Here is a 21,362-nt window from a genome sequence, read left to right as displayed (position 1 = left end):
ACAACATATATATTGTTCTTGAAAATCCAAATTAATTGTTTGAGATTTTGAACATTCGAATAAAGGATCAATTTTCTTTAATTCTTGTGCAACTTGCTATTCAAACCTTTCATATTTATTTGTTATTTTTATGCCTAGTTATCTCTTTATCTATTCAACTAATTAAAAGTATAGTTTTATGTTAAGTTGCAAGATTGATTTATTTAGCTGTGGTTGGTTCTTTGTAGGGCAATCTATATAGTTGATAAAGTTGAAGAACTAGATGTGCAACACTTGAAAGGTCGAGGACCATTGTGCATAAGTCTAAATGACAAAGGGTCTGCTATGAATAAGAATGAAGAAGGAGGCGTGCTTTGTAAATCCGAGTTAGTGGTTCTCTAAAAAAGTAAAAAGTTGATTCCACAAAGAAATTCCAGATCTCCTTGGCTTATTGCAATCAGTGACCACTTAGCTTGAATGAAAACTTGGCTGAAATCTTCAAATCCAAATTGGTGTGGTCGGACTTTCAAAAAAATTAATATTTTACATGAAAAAAAAGAATCATAATTTTTCAATAAAATTAACACTACGTGTTGCAACAATATTGGGTAATATGCTGAAAATATCATGTTCATATTGGAATCAATAAAGACTTTGGTGTAAGAGTATATCACTTTGATGTATAAAATACGATTACAAAATTATATATTGTTATATATTAGCAAAAAACTGGTGACTCGTATCATCTATTTCAGTGGCGGAACTAGAGAACAATTTTAGGGGTATCCCAAATTATTTTTCTATCGTATATTTATATAATGTATTTTTTTTTATTATAGATTCATACAATCAATTACATAAGAGTTAAATGTCATTTTAGTCTCTGTGGTTTGGGACATTTGTCAGTTTAGTCCAAAGGTTGAAAACGTTGCCATTTTAGTCCAAATAGTTTCAAGCGTTGTCATTTTAGTCCACTGTGTTAACTCCGTCCATTTTTTATGTTAGCTAGAAGCGTAATTCGATCATTTTATATGACCGAATTGTCCTTCTAGTTAACAGAATTACATATAAAATGACCGAAATGTCCTTCTAGTTAACATAATAAAGGTTTGAAGTTAACCAGTGGACTAAAATGGCAACGTTTGAAACTATTTGGACTAAGATGACAACATTTCAAACCTTTGAATAAAGTGCAAAAATGACTCAAACCAAAAGGACTAAAATAACACTTAACTCATTACATAATAACAACTACAATTAGTAACTAGACCCTAACCTAAAATCCTATTTCGTTCCTTCTGTGCTAAAATACCTTTGCTCAGGCAATGACAAAACATGAACTTTTAAGTAGGGTTCCTAATATAACTTTAGCTTAATAATCATTAGTTAGTTACAATACTAGATTTTATTTTTAAAGCATCGTCATAAAAACAAATTATAGAATACATATATACTATAAAAATATTACATAAAAATCATAAACGATAATACTATTACAATCTATAGATAATCTATACTAAAGTAAGCAACAAAAACTTTATTAGTTTATTATGGTGTAAAAGTAACACAAACATTCATTATATAAAAATATTACATAAAAAACATAAACGATAATACTATTACAATCTATAGATAATCTATACTAAAGTAAGCAACAAAAACTTTATTAGTTTATTATGGTGTAAAATTAACACAAACATTCATTATAAAAAAATTAATAAACAATAAATAAACTATAAAGTACATAAAGCAATGCATGCTGTCAGAAACTTTCTTCTGTACTGCCTTTTTCCAAAACATTAATATATAATTAAAATTTAAAATAATAGGTAATCTTCTCAATGCTTACCCTGTTAACAGTTCCTTGCCGGAAAACACAAAATCCACCATAATGCTATCCATCTTTGATCTCTTATCTTTCAGTTTTACTATTTTTCCATGGTTTCGTGGATATGCTCAAAGGTATCCATTACATAAAGCAACGGAGAAGAGAAAATCATACACTTCGTCGGGAAAGTTGAGGGGTATCCCGGGCTACCCCTGGGATACCCATAGGTCCGCCCCTGATCTATTTGTAAGATTAGCACTATACATTGATAAACCAAGAATCAAGAAAATACGAACACAATATTTTTTATGACAAAAATTTGAAAATATGATATACTTATACCAAGTCTATGATACAAAAATTTAACAATAATAAGATAAATTTTATTACTAGCATTTCAATGGAGTATAGCATTAGTATGTGACAATTAAAACATCGTGGTATGGTGTTCAAATGGTAAAAGTAGTGGTAGAAACATTGACAAAATACATAGTTCTAATCTAACTTATTCCACACTTCCACATACCACACATATTGGATTTTTCTAGAGTCTAAAAGGATTTAAACCCCTTGTTGACCGGGTCAACAGACAATTTTCCTATGTATAAATATGGTCCCTCTTATTAGAGTTAAAAAGTATTTTTTTTTTTTTTGCCACCAAAGTACCAAACTCTATAATTTTATCTCAAAGTTCCATTTTTATAACAAAAACTAGTGGGTTATGTCCGAAGTTTGCGGCAGCTCAACCGACTCGTCACCGAATGAGGAAAATAAAAAAAATAAAGTCGTGATATGTTAAAAACAACACAATTACGTATTTAGTTTTTTTTTTATAAAATTAATGAACACAAGTTATTAGAAAAAATCAAAGCAAATAAAAATTAAATTGTTTAAAAGCGTATCTTATTTATAGTATAAGGGTGAAATTGAAAATTAATAAGATAATAAAAAATAGTCGTTATTGTTCCTCGAAATAGAATTGCGTGTGTATACATATATAAACACACCCCAAATAACTTCGTTATTTGTGTGATTAAAGTTAAGGAGCTTTAGGAGAGGGTTCATATACGTCTTAACTTTGTCCTAGATGTTTAGCTTTTTCACGCACCTTAGATGTACTTTGCATGTGACTATCTTCATGTATTTATGTCTTTATTTTGTTTTGTGATGGTATGTATGTTTATATTTTACTATGTTACTTTTCACAACTTCTTTTGTTATTGGGCATTTATATTTCTATACTTGTAGTTTTGTATGTGTATTTGTTGTTTGTTTGGAGGTACAGGTCTCTCTAAAAACAGTATATCTCTATAATCGAAGATAGATGCAAGGTTTGCCTACACCCATCTTATTCAAACCTTACTAGTAACTTCGTTATTTGTATGATCTATTGGGCATGGTTTGTTATGGTTGTTGTATATATAGTATACCCCATATATAATAAGGGGAGGGTGGTGGTCACTATTGATAGAATTCCATCACTCACAAGCACCAATTAAGTTCCGCTATGTCATTAACCATTTTTCCATTACTCACAACATTTTTTGGTGGGATGGTCATCACTCACAACACCTAACAATAAACTCCCACACCCCCTCACATCCACCATTTTACACGCGTGATAAAAATAACGACCGTGGACATTTTTGAAGTTTAACGCGTGATAAAAATCAGCGGCGGTGGTCATCACGGAAGTTTAACGCGTTATTGCTGTTTATCACGCAAAAACGACGCTCGACCCCGCCTCCTCTAACCTATGGAATAATTTATGAATTTTAACGGTTACATTATTTAAATACCCCATATATAACATGTTTCATTGAAGTCGTCTACAACATTGAAGCCAGGGGCGGACCTAGCATAGAACAAGGGGCAACCCCCCGTTACCCCTTGACGCTCCGGCGGTAGTATAAAATTAGTGTAAATTTTGGAAAATTTTGACGTTTTTTCGATTTCGCTGCCCCTTTTTATAGAAACGTTGCCCCTTTAGATTTTTTCTAGATCCGCCACTGATTGAAGCTATGTCACATTACATACTACAAAAGTACGTATCATGTTCTGTTTATATCAAACCCGACGACAAGAATAAAATATAGAAAATGGATTTATTGGACCTCTAAAGTTTACTTGTAACAGTTATTCTCGATTCAACCCTTTTAAACTTTAAACAAAGAAAGACTTTTGTAGATAAATTTGCATTTTTTTTTTCTCATTTGTAGTTGTGTTTCATAAGGCTAGTGGGTATGGTGGTCGGCAGAGGCCCGGCTAAGACCGGCGCCGGTCCCCCACACCACCCCCCTCAGGTTCGGCCCGGCAAGTTCGGCTTCCCACAGCCGGTGTAGCCGTGCCTCTCTCCTCTCTCCTAACACACACACATCTATACATATATATATATATATAAAGGGGTTCATCCCCCACCCCCTAGGTCCATCCCTTCCAAACCGAGCCTACGTGACGCTGACGTGGCGGCCCATCCTCTTAAGGATGGAGCTCTCCATACCCTCTCGTCTAATGGGTTGGTAGGATAGGTAACGGAAGTAGAAAGCTTTTAATGTTATCTATTTATTATATCGAAATGTCTTTTCGACATTGACATAATCAGCTATAAAGAAATTTCGGGGAGGCTCACTAACGTTACATCATTGATAGACCTTGAATAGTTATATGAGGTAACGGAGTGTTATATAAGTAATTATTAAATTATTACAACTTTCTCAAACCGGATATGATGTATCCTATATGTATATATGCATATACAGTAGGGCCGTTCAAATCGCTCGCCGCTCGTCGCTCGCTCGACGCTCGTTCGGAAATTGCTCGGAAAATGCTCGTTCGATTTGACGCTCGGTTATAAATGAGCCGCTCTGCTCGGTTCGGTTTGTAAACGAGCCAAGCATGAGCAAAGGTTCGCTCGGCTCGGTTCGGCTCGAATTATTATTTTTAATTAATAATTAGTATATATATATATATACATACACATATACACATACATATATAAACATGTATATACACATATATATATACAAATATAAATTATACATATATACACACACACACCTATATATATTCACACACATAACACATACATATATACTTAAGTATAAATTAAATTTATAGTTTTATATATACCACTCTATTAGATTTTGGTCCACTATATACAGATTTACAACTATATCTATATGTACTAGCCCAACCACGCCAATACAAAATTAATATCAAAACCTAAAAGTTAAATCCTAAATCGATAAATGACAAGCTGCTCATCGTCTCAATGTTTTATGTCGTTACCCTAAGTCGATCGTCTCCTGCTCTCAACGTAATTGTTCGTGCAATTTGATCATCGCCTCATCGGCCACAACATTGTTATTCATAAGAAAAATATTATGTCATGAAACGGGCATGTTTTTAAAGACATAAAAACTTGAGATCGAACATTGTCACTAGCTCTCTTAGCGAATTTCAATCGGGCGACACGGTTGTCCAAATCGCTCGAACTTCGCTCGACGCTCGCTCGGAATATTTACTGCTCGAAAAATGCTCGCTTGATTTGAGGCTCGGTTTTAAATGAGCCGCTCCACTCGGTTCGGTTTGTAAACGAGCCAAGCATGAGCAAAGGTCCGCTCGGTTCGGCTCGGCTCGTGAACAGTACTAATATATAGGGTAAGGATTAAAGGATAGAAAGCAATAGGATTATGATATGTGACAAAATTTAAAATAAAAAGTAAGAGTATTTTGGTCAATCACATCCTTTCTTCTTGCATCTTCTCCCCAGTAACTTCAAAACCCACCATTTTCAACCATTTCTTCACTTTCTATCTTAATAATCACTACATTATAGTGCGATTTTTATCACCAATCAATGATTCAAACATCCGATCGACGTGTTCTTCAGCTTTTTTTTTAAGAAACCCAGTTGAATTTCATATAAAATCTCGTTTTTCCCTGTGATTTCACTTGATTCGTTCGATTCGATCGCTGATAAGTGTTTCTAACATTCAAATTTCGTCAATCGGTGAAGAAATCTGAAGAAATCGGCTTCGATCTATGTAAGATTTTTTTGAATTGCATTTCTACGATCTGAGTTTTTGAATTGAGTCATTGCGTTTTACGATCTTGGCGGGGTCCGGAGGCAGCGCCCATGGAAGCAGGGTCCAAGGGGCAGAGCCCCTGGCTGGGGTTGATTAAAATGCTTTTATAAAAATACATCAGAAAAATTAATTTTCCAGAAATTGCTTCATTTCGAAGACAGTAATTCGTAGACAGTTTTTTATTTGCTACTCTCTGGTTCAGACAATTCACAAAAAGTTTTATGTGTCCATTGCATTTTAGAAATAAGAGAGTTTTATGTGTTTTCTGTCCATTGCGTTTTAGAAATAATAGAGTTTTATGTGTTTTCTGACCATTACGTTTTAGAAAAACATATTTTTGAAGTGTTTTTAGTTCATTGCGTTTTAGGTAAACACATTTTATGTGTTTTCAGTCCATTGCGTTTTAGAAAATACACGTTCTTTTGTGCTTTTAGGCTATTGCGTTTTAGAAATAAGACATTTTTATGTGTTTTTTTGGCTATTGCGTTTTAGATAAACACATTTTTGAAGTGTTTTTAATCATTGCGTTTTAGGTAAAACACATTTTTAGGTGTTTTTAGTCCATTGCGTTTTAGAAAAAAGACATTTTTAGGTGTTTTCTAGCCATTGCGTTTTAGAAATAAGACATTTGTTTGTGTTTTTTGGTGCACTGCGTTTTAGGTAAAACACATTTTTAAGTGTTTTCTGGCCATTGCGTTTTAGAAAGTACACTTTCTTTTGTGTTTTTAGGCTATTGCGTTTTAGAAATAAGACATTTCTTTGTGTTTTCTGGATATTGCGTTTTACAAATAAGACATTTCTTTGTGTTTTTGGTGCATTGCGTTTTAGAAAAAAAGTAATTTTTTAGGTTTTTTTCCATTATGTTTTACGCAACTAGGTTTTCGAAAATATAACAACAGTATACTCGTTTTAAAGATAAAAAAACGCTCGTTTTTTGTGCAATTTTTATAAAAAATAATGTCGTATAAAAGAGTTATTAACGTTTAGAAAATGAGAGGGGGGGGGGGGGAATTGGAGGAGAGAGAAACTATTGCCTTGGATTGACTAGAATGCCCCTAAACAAACTCACGCGTCTCTTTTCTTCCCTTCAATTTCCCTCATTTAATCTTAGCCCTTGATTAAATAAATGGATAGTCAAGATTACTTTCTAGCCTTCTTAGCCAAATAAACTTTCTAATTTCTATTATATCCTAACCCTGCATATATATATATATATATATATATATATATAGGGGGCTGCTAGAATGACAACCATCCCGAGTTGTAAGAACCGCGAGAACTACACCCCACGGAGCGCCGTTCGCCATGATTTTTTTTTACAAGTAGATGTGTATATTATAAACACAGCCGTAAAAAATCATGGCGAACGGCGCTCCGTGGGGTGTAGTTTTTTACACCAACTTTTGTGAGAAGTGTGAGAAATAATTTGGGAATGTCAAGTGTCCATTATCTTAATTAATTCAAAAGGGTATATTAGTAATTGTCCATTCTTATCAATTAATTGATTTCCAAAGATAACTGCCAAAAATATCAGGCGATATATTAGGGATGTGATTCGAATTCGATTTGTTCTATACATTTAATTGTTTACGGTAAGTTCTTGTTGTGGTGTTATATTCCCTAGTCAATAGTGTTATATTATGTACAGGTATCTTTAATCTCCTTTTCATAGTGTTTTATCCCCATCAATAGTGTTTTATTCTGTATAGTGTCTTACAGTAAACAGATAGTGTTATATCTTTCTATAGTGTTTTATCATGTAATATACTGTTCCTTTTCATAGTGTTTTATCCTCATCAATAGTGTTTTATTCTGTATAGTGTCTTACAGTAAACAAATAGTGTTATATCTTCCTATAGTGTTTTATCATGTAATATACTGTTCCTTTTCATAGTGTTTTATCCCCCATCAACAGTGTTTTATTTATGTATAGTGTCTTACAGTAAACAAATAGTGTTATATCTTCCTATAGTGTTTTTATCATGTAATATACTGTTCTTTATAGTGTTATAAAAAGTTGTTGTGAAGGAAATCGAAGAATTTATCTCAGTACGATAAATTCGCTGATTTTTTAGGAGATTGATGGGGGTTTTGAAACAGTTACCATAAATTCGCTGATTTATAGGAGATTGATGGGGGTTTTGAAACGGTTACCATATTTGAAACGTTGGAAAAGTCACTATTGCCCTTTAATTTTACATAAGGTCCTTCTAATTAAAACACAATTTACATTTTATACCCTACTGATCTCAACCATTAGATCAAATATCCAATGGTTTAAAACACTTCTTACCCTTCTCACATTTTAGACACTTTTTACCATATCCCTACCATACATACATATATACATATATATATATATATATATATATATATATATATATATATATATATATATATATATATATATATATATATATATATATATATATATATATATAGGGGAAAGTTCATTTAAGAAGAAATTTAACGCGAGAATAAAAAGAAGAAATGACATAATGATAAAACATTAAATAGTTTATAACTCCTCTTATTAATTATGTTATCTCTCATTAATAAAGTAAAAAAATATTTTATCCTACATATTTCAAAATTTGTCCTACATATATCTTACACTTATCGAAATTTACCCTACGCATATCTAAATTTATCCTACACATACTAAAATTTATCATACACATGTCGAAAATTGTTCCTTCACCATAGATTATTTTATCTTGGAAAAGTATATTTAAAAGTGAGTTACAAGTTTAATTAGTTAGCTAATTAATTACAATTAGAAATTTACTTATACGCCCTTATTAATTACATTAAATATACATATCTATACAACCTAATAAAAGCCTTAATTAGGGGACACATGGCATCCATCTAGGGCCTCTATTTTCTATTTTCCCGCCTAAAACACTAATCCTTTTGGTGCACCCGGTGTGAATGACCCGTTTTAATAATATGGGTCATAATCACGCGTGAGCATATATTTGTTATAACCCGAATACACCAAACTTTTCTTCTTGCACTAGGGTTTAATCTTCTACAACACACTTCTCATCTCCATCTCAGACGGCTGATTTTCCTAAGAAACCCTACCTGCGGCGCTGATTCACGTCGGTTTCTGGTACGTTGATTGCATTGTAACGCCTATTCGTCTTCGTTTCCTTTAACGTATCATCAGATTGTTTCAGTCCGGTTTCGACAAACAAAGGTATGATTCTCAACCTCTACACCAATGTTGATTCTTTCACTCCGATTTGGTGTACACAGATGACATACCTCTTTTTGTCCACATACGATTGTGTTTTACACATCATCTTTTGGGTTGGAGAGTAAAATCTATATCCAAAAGCTGTGCTATGTAAGCAAATATTGTTTTCATAATTGTTAATCATTTGTTTGTTCTTTCTGTTATTTGATTTCTATTATTTAAATGTGCTGATTTGATGCTGTCTTGGGGCTGTTTTGTGTTTATTTGGTGCTTTTTGTGGCTGCGGTTTCACTTTAAATTGATAGGGTTATGGTACTCGGAGAAACCAATTAATGGCAGCTCAATCCTCATTCAGCATTCAAACGCTCATTTTATGAACCTCTGGTATTTGTTCTAACCCTAAATATGTTATTCTTTATATATGTTATTCAAAAACGTCATGTGTTCAATTGATACATATATGTGATTGAAGTTTTTTGGTCTTAATGTTTAGTATAACAGAGTTTTCTAATCTTTTAATGTTTAGTGTACCAGATTTCAACTACTGTTTCATGCTTTAATACTTTTTTATGAGTCTGAATTCATGATTAAATATCTCTTCATTGTTTAAAGAAAAACTGATGATTTTAATGGCTTTTTTTAACAAACAAGAAAAATTGTTCTGTTTTTTTTTTCTAATTTTATGTTCGGATTAACATATTTCAATGGCATTGAAGATCTAATACCTTACTCCTCTCTCACTAAATGTATACTTTCTTTCACAGTTATATGTTCAAAACAGGTTCCCCATTGATGTCCCAGTCAGCTGTTGATGAAGGGTCCAAAACTGGAATCAAAGGGTCTGGGATTCTGAGCTCAGCAGCTAAACCGAGCAACAAGAAGTTAAAGTTTTTGATCAGTAACACATAGCACGGTTCTTCTGGTCTGCATCTGTAAACTTAATAACTCGATTTATCACTCATGAAGTTGATGTTTGGTTTGTGGTTTACTGTTTATAAATGTTGTTATTGCAGCCATCAAGGATCAGCATCTGTTAGTCGACACATGACCATTTTTATGGTGCTCAGGGCCATATGTTTGATGATTTTCACCCAAACAAGGTCAAGATGCATACTTTGTTTTAGTTCTAACTGTTTTTGGTAATAGTAATGATAGTTTTGTTTGAAAGATTCATCAATGGAATTTTGGTTTCAGGCCGATGTGATTATTACCTTGGCTGGATCAAATGGAGGATCATGGTCAACCAGTTTCTTACCAAATTCATCATTAAAGCCATATGATGGTGAGACTATTTCTTTGAACGATAAGAATCGCATTGATGTTTGTTTGTGGTTTACTATATAAAAATGTTGTTATTACAGCCATCAAGGATCAACATCTGTTAGTCGACACATGACCATTTTTATGGTGGTCAGTCCCATATGTTTGATGATTTTCACCCAAACAAGGTCAAGATGCATACTTTGTTTCGGTTCCGACTGTTTTTGGTAATAGTAATAATAGTTTTGTTCGAAAGATTCATCAATGGAATTTTGGTTTCAGGCCGATGTGATTATCACCCTAGCTGGATCAAATGGAGGATCATGGTCAACCAGTTTCTTACCAAATTCATCATTAAAGCCATATGATGGTGAGACTATTTCTTTGAATGATAAGAATCGCATTCAATGCTATTAGTAATTTTGTTAACACACTAATGATGGTTTGACTCAAAAAGTCAAGTAACTAAGCATGTAATTAATTGTTTGTAGGGGAGGGCAATGTCGCACAAAGCTTAGACCGTTTTTTTAATGTCAGTCACTTAACCAATTACCCATCAAAGATGGAAGCTTTTGACGAGGTGTTGCGTGTGATTAGAATTCCACTTAAAAATGATCGTCAACAATTGAATTAGGGAAACCCACCCACAGGTATGAAGCGGAGATGAGCTTAAGAATAATGATTGTCTTAATTTGGATGAGGTTTTATTGCATTAGAGTTTTATATACTGTCATTTGTTGCATGAATAGAGCGTATTTTTGGTTCAGCGACCGCAATGATGATATATAAATTCAGATTTTTATTTATTATTTTGTATTAAATGAAACTTATACATCAACTACCAGTGCTCCTATTCACAACGTGTTTGATCACCAATAATTATAAGCTGGGGCCTAGGATAATGGAGGCCTGGGAGTGCCCGGCCTCCAGCGATTTTTTGCGAGCAGTGTTAATTTTATCGAAAATTTACAATTTTTTTGTAGTGTAAATATTGGATGTTTAAGAGCCTGCCCCCACTGTTTCGGATTTTTAGAGTCCGACCTCCTCTGAGTTTCCATTCAAGCTCTGCCAATTCAAGCTCCGCCAATCAAGCTCCGCCACTGATTATAAGGTGAGTTTGAATTCTGAGTGTTCAGGTACATATTGTCTTATAGCTTATTTTACACTAAATATGCCTTTGTTAAGCATGTACGCGATTCTCAAACACACTGATTCAGGCGATTCTAACACATCGGAAGGGGAAGGGGATAATTAAGGATGATAAAGGTAAAGGTTCACAACATCAAACTCAGGGTTACACTCTTCTCTGTTGGTGTTTTTTTTTTTTTTTTTTTTTTTTTTGCATCAAAATTTGTTAAAGGCCAATAAGATACCTTGATTGTACTGTAAGGCACATACTTCCTCAGTTTCCTCCTCCTGAACGCAGGTTCATACTTTGTTAATTTTGTCCTCTAATTCAGTAATGATGCGTGTGGTTTTATAGTAATTAACTTTTATAAAATATTTGGTTTTCTTTTATGCGAGACCTGGCAGGGGACCTTGCTAAAGGAGTTTGAGAGCACTTTGACTTCCAACACTTGAGCAGGTATTGTGCCTCTTTGCTTTTCTACTTATGGAGCTTTTGACATCCTTCAAATCGTCTATTGTAATTTTTCCTGGAGGTTGCACTTTTCGACCCGTTTACTTAACATGGTCAGGTAGCGGGTCAAAGCAGGTAACTATTAGCGTGAGTCAAAATAGTTGGGTCGAGTAAGTTTGCAAATATCTTTATCTTTTCATTTGATATATTATTAGCCTGTTATATGACTTAAAAACTATATTACAAAAATATAACCGAAGCCGAACCGATTCGGTCATTTGGTTCGAACAACCAATCCTCTGAAAGTAAAAAAGTTCAGTTGTCCCTTCAAATGAGCCATCACCTTCGCTTTCGAAATGAACATGTCATTGTCAATGTAGGTTTTTTAGTTGAGTAACCAATCCTCTAGATGTTGCAAACCCACTTGATCCGACCCGTTTAGCCAATTCTTTTTTTTTTACCATATTGTTTCTTTCTGAGGTTGAATTACACGTTATGCTGGTAGCTAAACATGGGAAAAGTTGTAAGTTGGTTTTGTTTTTCACCTAATAAAATGGTGTTATGTTGTTTATCAGGTTATTCATGCATGGTTAAGCTATTTTCCAATCAAAGGAGATCTTATTGAGGCTAAAGGTGTTCACGAGATACTTTGTTCATTGGTCGAAAGGCAAGTATGGGTAATGCCTTTTTTGGTTCTCCTTTACCTCTTTTTGCATTGCTTCTAACAAACTCTGCTATCTATATCACAAGTTAGACATGGAACTTCAGGGTCCCAACAACCTACATGTGCCAAAAATTGTTTCTATATTGCTGAAGTTAGTTATCCTTCATTAAGATAGTATTTTGGTTTTACTCTGGAATGGGTTGATTCGGGATACATAGAAAACTTAAGAATCGTTGTTATGAAAAAAAAAAATGATTTTACACAAACTTTAATATGTATATTTAACTGGTCAAACGGTAAAAAAATAAAATACCAGCACATAATGAGCAGGTCAAGTAGGCGCCAGTCTTTTTCATCTGGTAGGCTTAACATATTTGGGAATACATTACATAGTTTGCCTTCATTTAACCACAAGTCTTTCCGAAAAAAAATCGCCTCAGCGTCTCGTGTTTCGTTTAGTCGAACTAGATTTGGGTTAAGGGTAGTTTGTGGCAACAGTGAGAAGGCTAGGTTGCAGCAGCGTTCATGTCGCTGGCAACCAGTAGATGGCGAGTGCATAGAATGGTGGTTGGTAATATTTGTCGATTTAGATCTTTTATAAGTTAATAGGTTTCGTGAAATCTTAATTAGTTATATAACTTAAATTGACCCAAATCAACCTATTTAAACACACAAAAATTACCCAAAGCAACTTAGCAACTCATATTTTTTATAAAATAAATCATGTCTGCCATGAGTGTTCAATTGGTAACTTTCAAAATTATTGGACAGACTATTATTTTATGTCAAGGGATTACAATATAAAACAGTTGACTGTTTTATTTAAAAAACAATTAAAACTAACACCAGAGCATATTTTGGTTTTGAAAGATGAACTTATAAATAAAAACTCTCATTTTATCTTTTCAACAACCTACGTTTGTCAACGAATTCTACTAGATATATTTATGTCACATTTGACCATTTGTTTTTCATGATTATCAGTTCTTCAGTTATGTTTTCGTACTTTGGTTAATCATTTTTTAGGCTTTCCCTTATTTAGTTCTTTGCAGCTATTACCTCATGTATGCTTTGCTGGTGTTTTTTTATTGTGAACATATAACCTTCTTTTCTATCTATTGGAATCTTGATGAAAGTCTCATATCATCACTTTTGGAACAAGTTAAGTATGCTTTAAACGAACTTATGAAGATAGTTTAAATTATAAAGTTAGTGGTTATATTGGCAGTTTACGAGCCTAGAGATAATAACATTTGGAACAAGTTAAGAAGCAGCAGGAGACGTAGGTGTGGATGAAGCTGACCCAGGAGAAGAAAGCGTAGCTGCAACATCAGCAACAACGCGGAAAATGTCACCATCTTATTCTGTTTGTGTTTCCTAAAGTAAACGTTCTTGGTTAATTTTCATGTTTATATTAACGCAGTTTCAGGGTAGTGACGGATTTCATTCGCAGCGTCAGTTCAAAATTGCGGATTAGGTCATACAGCAAATTGGAAAAATGTAAAATGGTTTGAGAAAAGTATGTATTCTTGAGATGAAAACATGTTGCTTGATACATAGAATACAGTATTGAATGCCGCTTCAACCTGCAGCATTTCATCAAAGAAACAAATCGTAGTACCAACCATTAATATGCCAAAGAGGGAGGATGGTTGAAAATGCATTTAAGAATATTTTTTGCATATGTCATAAGCAGTCTATAAAACAAGGGTGCACTCTCTTTTAGGTACTTTATCATGTTTTGTTAGCAACTATTATCACTAATTGATCCTTAATTGATTGTGCCCTTTTGTAGTTACTGTTCATGTTTCATGTATTTTGAATTCTTTAGGCTGTTGATGTTGATGTAGAGACATGGAAATTGAACTTTCTAACCTTGGAATCGTGATATGAGGCTATATTATATGTTGTGTTTTGTGAAACTATTCGTAGGATGCATTCCACATTTTCATATAAGATTTTTGACTTGATAGATACTTGATTGCATGATCTGTTAGCTTAACGTTTTCTTTTCATCATATCCTTTTGATCCATTATATGTTACGGAATCATGGATGTATTTTATAATTTTTGATCGTGTGTAAAACAAATAAATAAAAGTGTTTGATTCTAAGTACTAATTTTGAGAAATAACAAAAAACAAGGTCCGGAATTTGTTCATAATAATATATAGATTACAATACCAACAATATTTTAAGTTAGATATAGCTTTTTGATGTTTTCATTTCATAATTAATGTACGCCCCGCTTGCGGTATGCACATATAATGTATATATGTATGGGCGTTCGGGGGGCAAAAGTGAAAGTGCACTAATTTTAACGTTATTTTACTAATTTCATGAAAATAACGTTAAAAGGGGTGGATGGTTAATCATGTGGTAGCGTTGATAGCCGAAAGACAAGGGAATACATGCACTAATCGGCCTCTGTCTTAGTTGCTGAATGTTATGTGCCTTATGTCGAAGGCTTGATGCAAAACTACTATCGAGCCGGGGGTCTTACTGGAAGAAGCCTCTCTATTCCTACAGGGTAGAGGTAAGACTGTCTACATTTTACCCTTCTCAGACCTTATGTTAGCTTTGCTATTGGTGGGATTTACTGAGTATGATGATGATGATGATTATTTCATAATTAACGTGGGTTTTGTTCTTTATTGTTTTTCTTCGCGCCAAGGACAGGAACAGATGGTCAATTTCTTAGCTCATAGAGCACCAAATGAATACAACCATGTACAACTACCTAACTAATAAAATCATTATAATTTCTATGGCTTGCCTTCGCCTTTTATAAAAAATGTTGTGTTATTCCCAACAACATATCCGTATTATAACCCAACCATATAACACAACACTATTTTTCCCAACAACTTTTACTTTCTCAGCTTTAATGTTTTGACATAGAAATTTGAATTTTTAGCATATACATATATGATATCTACCATGCTTCATGATTCAATATCACTACCAGATTATTTATTGGAACCTATATTCCATTTTAGTTATTAATAATTTTTAAATATCCGTTTTGTTATTTTTAAGTAGTATTTTATTTATATTTGTTACTCTATTTGATTTATAAGTAATAAATAGTAATTGATAATTAAGTATTTTTTTATTAATCACACGCCTCATAACAAGTACATGCAGGTTTGTGCCTTGAAACATTACTTCCATGTAGGTTCTTTGTGTATTTTTTTTTCTTCTTCTTTTTTTGCGCTGCTTGCCTCACGCTGCTTCGTGGACCCTTCAGACACCACTAAGCACTACCAGATAAAAACAAATTCAAAGCATTAGCCATTTAGGCCCACAAATTTTGAAGACTCCTTAGGATTTTTTTGATAGTAAAAAATATAACTACATAATAACTTAAAATGACATAGCTGATATTATATTAAGGTATATATTTTCTATGTCCCACTTATGTAATTTTTTTAATCTTTTACATGTAGGTTCCACATATACGTGCTATGTACCTTTCAAAAAAAAGATGTACGTGCTATGTGACTCACAGGTTCTAAAGAAGAGGAAATCTATTCGAAAGTTCACTAGCTTTGACCAGTTGAAGGTTCAATCGCTTTGATTAAGAAGAAAGGTAAAACTACATATTATCTCACATTTGGCAACGATATAACTGCTTTGCAATAGCGACACCGACCAAGTTTTCAATTCGAAACATCATTTTTTTCCGTTACATGGAGATGAAGATTGGGATCAAGTATTAGAGCATGAATTTACAACATCATCAGTTGATTGTGTTTTGGGGAGTAATATGTATTAGCAAATATAATATGTTGGGGGTGGGTGTTATTTTCTTTTGGTGTAATATATTTTTTTCTTGGTTAGCTACATGCTAATCTTAACATGGTATGGGGGTGGGTGTTATTTTCTTTTGGTGTAATATATTTATTTTCTTGGTTTAGCTACATGCTAATCTTAACATGGTATAATAAAGCCTCCTTTGTTGTTAAAAAATGAAGTGAATTATCATACATCTACTCTAGGTTGCGTTGGTGGTTGTGATGCTATTATGAGACAACTTATAGACATTGAAAATTTTGAAGCATACAAGGTATGTTTTTTATTTGTTCAAGACCTTAAGCGACTTAAAACTTACGATTCAACGAATTCTTATTCAAAGTAGGTCATAGTTAAATCAAAATTTGATAAATACTCTCTAAACGTATTAACTTTTAACAATTAAATTAATTACTTATATATTTAACATCATCCAAAAGTATATTAATTAAATTAATAATGAAATACAAATTATTTTGTTACTCATTAAAAAAACAAACAAAACAAGATTTGATGTTTATAACGTGAAGCATGATATAATTGAAGCTGAACATATTTCGTTAGGTGATGACTGTTTTTTCCAATTGGTCAAAAAACGAATTCGAGGTTATTGGTTTTGAAGCTCCAGCAAGTAGAAGTATTAGAGTAATAGGCTTTCAATTTATATTTCAAACCAGAAAAACGTATTTTTTTCGTTTACTTATCTTTTCAGTTTTGTTAGATCTATAGTACGATACTTCGTTGTATTTTAATCTTCAACTTCATATTTAATAAGTTCATGCGTACCATTTATTTATGATCAGTTGTAATTTTTTTCTAAAAAAAAAACATATCATTTCTCAACACCGCGAAATTCGCGGGTATTAGCACTAGTTAAATGAAGTAAAATGGAACATTTCTATTGGTTTAAAACTTATTCTTTTTATTCTTACAATTTTTTTCTTCTCATTTGAACCTTTCACTATATATATAGGGTAAGGTTATTGTAAAAAAGACCAAAAATGTGAGAAAGGTAAGAAAGAATCTCAGCCATTAGATATAAATTAATTGAAAAGGGTAAACAAGTAATTTTATCATTAATTCAATTAATTAAAAACTTTCCATAACCGCCACCTTAATTATAGGAAGTATATAACACCATTCAGTAAGTATATAACACCATTCAACATTCAGCAAGAATATAACACCATTCAGTAAGTATATAACACCATTCAGCAAGTATATAACACCATTCATTGACTAAACGTCTGATCGAAACATATTTTTTTCTCTATATAAGTATAGCAATATGGTACTCATATTAAAGATAAAAAACGCTCGTTATTATGGTGTAATTTTTTTTTTTAAAAATTTACGAGTTATTGACGTTTAAAAAAGACGGGGGGAAGTTACATAGGCATTACCTAATTTCTAATGAGTTTAAAAGACTATATTGCCCCTGGATATTTCAAATCAGTCCAAATTAATAAAAATATTTTACAATTTGGTCCCTATTGATCTCAACCATTAGATCTAATGGCTGAGATTCTTTCTTACCCTTCTCACACTTTAGGCATTTTTTACAGGATCCTTTACATACATACATACATACATACATACATACATACATACATACATACATACATACATACATACATACATACATACATACATACATACATACATACATACATACATACATACATACATACATACATACATACATACATACATACATACATACATACATACATACATACATACATACATACATACATACATACATACATACATACATACATACATACATACATACATACATACATACATACATACATACATACATACATACATACATACATACATACATACATACATACATACATACATACATACATACATACATACATACATAACATACATAACATATACATACCATACATACATTACATACTACATACATACATACATACATACATACATATCATACATACCATACATTATCATACATACATACATACATACATACATACATACATACATACATACATACATACATACATACATACATACATACATAACATACATACATACATACATACATACATAGGGGATGGTTCAAATGAAAACCACTTTTTTGTTGAAAACTCGAAACCTAACTAAAAAGCCTAAAAAAAACCACACAAAAAAATATTTTTTTTTCAATTTTTTTTTATAAAAATCGCTGAGTTTTAGTAATATAAAAAAAAACTTTTTTCAAAAAAAAAATAAAAAAATAAATTTTTGTGTAGTTGCACATGTGTAATAATACACATGTGTAGACACATACATATGTGCAGTATTACACATGTGCATTACACAAAAAAATTTTTTTTTTTTTTGAAAATTTTTTTTTATATTAAAAAACCCGCGAAATTTTGATTGCAAAAAAAAAAATTAAAAAAAAAAAATTTTGTATGTTTTTTTGGCTTTTTTTAATTAGTTTTCGAGTTTTCACAATAACTAGTGGTTTTCATTTAAACCTTCCCCTATATATATATATATATATATATATATAAATAAACCTCCACCAACCACAATTGATGTTACAACTGAAACAACAAATTACACACCATACCACAAGACATGCTAAAACCTTGACCAAGATAAAACATACCCAAAACTTCACGAGTCGAGTCGAGTCAAGCCATGGTAAGCACGAGGTCTACTCTATTATAAACCGAGCTGGCTCAGCTCGGCTTGGATTTGAAACCAAACTGAAAATATAAGCTAGGGTTCGACTTAGTTTTAAACCGAAATATTATTTAATAGTTCAAAAAAACGTATCCAAAATTAGTTCAACTTCATACATTACAAACCAAAATCAAGTTCAACTACATAAAATAAGTTTTAAATTTCAACGAAATACAATATTAGTTCACTCATGGCAATGAACCTTCAAATATGCCATAGATATTAAATTACACTTCTACATACATGTAATTGAATCGTTTTTTCTGTTCAAATTACACACCAACATACATGTAATTTAATCGGGTTTTTTTTCTGTAATACATTACGATGTATATAAAAATAAAATATATTATAAGTAAAATAATTCAAACTAAGCCGAGCCGAGTTAACAAGCGAGCCAAGTTGGTTCGTTTCGTAACGAGCCAAGCTAGGTCACTTTCTATCCAAGCTCAGTTTCAAACCGAGCCATATCGAGCGAGCTTTTTCCTAGCTAAATTCGAGCAAGCGTTTTGGATAGCCCTACCCAAAACCTCTAGAGCTAGGTAGGTTGATATACAGATGGCACTTTCGACTTTCACATAATGCACACGCATACAATTACTTGACACTTAGAGCATAGATAGAAAGTCATCCAGTTTTCCATATTTCCCTACATTCTTCCCATTTTGGATGGAGGCGTCCCACTTTTCCTCGTATGTGTGTGTGAGAGAGAGAGAGCGCACTTTAATCGGTGACCATCGGTTTACGAGTCTGTTAGTGAAAAAAAATCTATAGGACCGAGGAATAGTGTCCTTGCTAGGGCTGATTGGGGAAGCCTTCCCCAACTCCCACTCTGGGTACTCTTATACTTCAGGTTTTTTTAATATAGAAGCACGAGGTACTCGTCTCCCATGGCATAAAGGGGCGTGGCTAAACTCTTTTAAGTGTTAAATGGAAAAAAAATGTTTATGAAACTATAAAACAATCTACTATCAAACATCCAAACATATTGTCTGTATTATGGTAGTTAAACAAACTTTCTAAACATATGTACAAGGCAACTACCAAATGTAAATAAAAGTTAAATGTTAGAAACTTGAAAAATTTAAGATAATAGATTTAAGAGTTAATTACTGTTTTCGTCCCTCTGGTTTGTCAAAAATCACTATTTCAGTCCATTAGTTTAAAATTTGTGATTTCAGTCCCCGTGGTTTCACTTTCGTAACCATTTCAGTCCACCTCGTAACTATTTCAGTCCCTGTTCAGTCCCTGTACTTAACAGAATAATGGATTGAAATGGTTACGAAAGTGAAACCACATGGACTGAAATCACAAATTTGAAACTAATGGACTGAAATAGTGATTTTTGACAAACCACAGAGACGAAAACAGTAATTTACTCTAGATTTAAATATATTATTCTTGACTTAATATTTCATAATTTTTCCATTGTGTAATTTTGTTACTCATTACACGACGCTTTGTGCCAATGATCTCTAGATCAAGTGGTGGAGGGTTTGTATTTCTCTTGAGAGATGCAGGTTCGACTCCCACTTGGTGCAAAGTGAGGCACTGGTGGGCAATGATAGGAGACCCAGGAAACCTGGGTTGGATCCTTGAGCCAAACGGGTTTTACTGGTAATTTCACCGTCGTGCCTACGGGCAGGTGGGTTACCGGGTTTTCCCCGGAATTGGTGGTAGACTCGGGTTACTCTCGGAGTACTCCGTTTGTCCAGTGGGTGCCCCGAGAATGCTCGGGATTGAGTCTGTTGACCGTTCAAAAAAAAAAAAATTACATGACGCTTTGTTCCCGAGTTTACTTTAATGAAAGAGAAAATGGAAAGTGGAAGGAAATAAGGGTGTAAGGGGTGCTCACCTCTTAGGTGAGTCCCCCCTCTTACACATAACCAACCATAAAATGCCATGTCAACTCCCCTCTAACACTCCCCTAATACCCCTTTTTGATGGCGGCACTCCCCTATTAGGGGAGTTGGTTTTTTTTTTTTAAAAAAAAAAAAAGAAAAAAAGAAAAGCACTGATTGGACAGCCCCTCTCTCTCTCCTCCCTCTCTTCGGTGAGCCGCCACCTAATTCACTCCCTCTCTCTTGGTCACCGCAATGATGGCGGTGCATCACCGCTCGGCAAAAAACCTCACCGATGGGGTTTTCGGTATGCACCCCGTGTACCCTAAAAAGTCAGATGATCGTGTTTACCATTTACTCATGACGGGTAGTGCACACGTGTCATCATTCTGTCATCTATCAACAGGCAAAC

At 33.1% G+C, this 21,362-nt stretch overlaps 1 long non-coding RNA gene across 1 annotated transcript; it reads left to right on the top strand.

Moving 5' to 3' along the window:
* Positions 1–9,869: 9,869 nt before the first annotated feature.
* Positions 9,870–10,372, top strand: LOC110918728. The gene is made up of 3 exons (XR_002581530.2): positions 9,870–10,022; positions 10,114–10,200; positions 10,295–10,372. It is a non-coding gene; the product is annotated as an uncharacterized LOC110918728 (long non-coding RNA).
* The last annotated feature ends 10,990 nt before the right edge of the window (positions 10,373–21,362 follow it).

This window comes from Helianthus annuus, chromosome 16 (assembly GCF_002127325.2).
Source record: "Helianthus annuus cultivar XRQ/B chromosome 16, HanXRQr2.0-SUNRISE, whole genome shotgun sequence".
Classification (NCBI taxonomy): domain Eukaryota; kingdom Viridiplantae; phylum Streptophyta; class Magnoliopsida; order Asterales; family Asteraceae; genus Helianthus; species Helianthus annuus.
The sequence above is the reverse complement of the archived record's forward strand: the minus strand, read 5'-3'. Positions and strand labels throughout refer to the sequence as shown.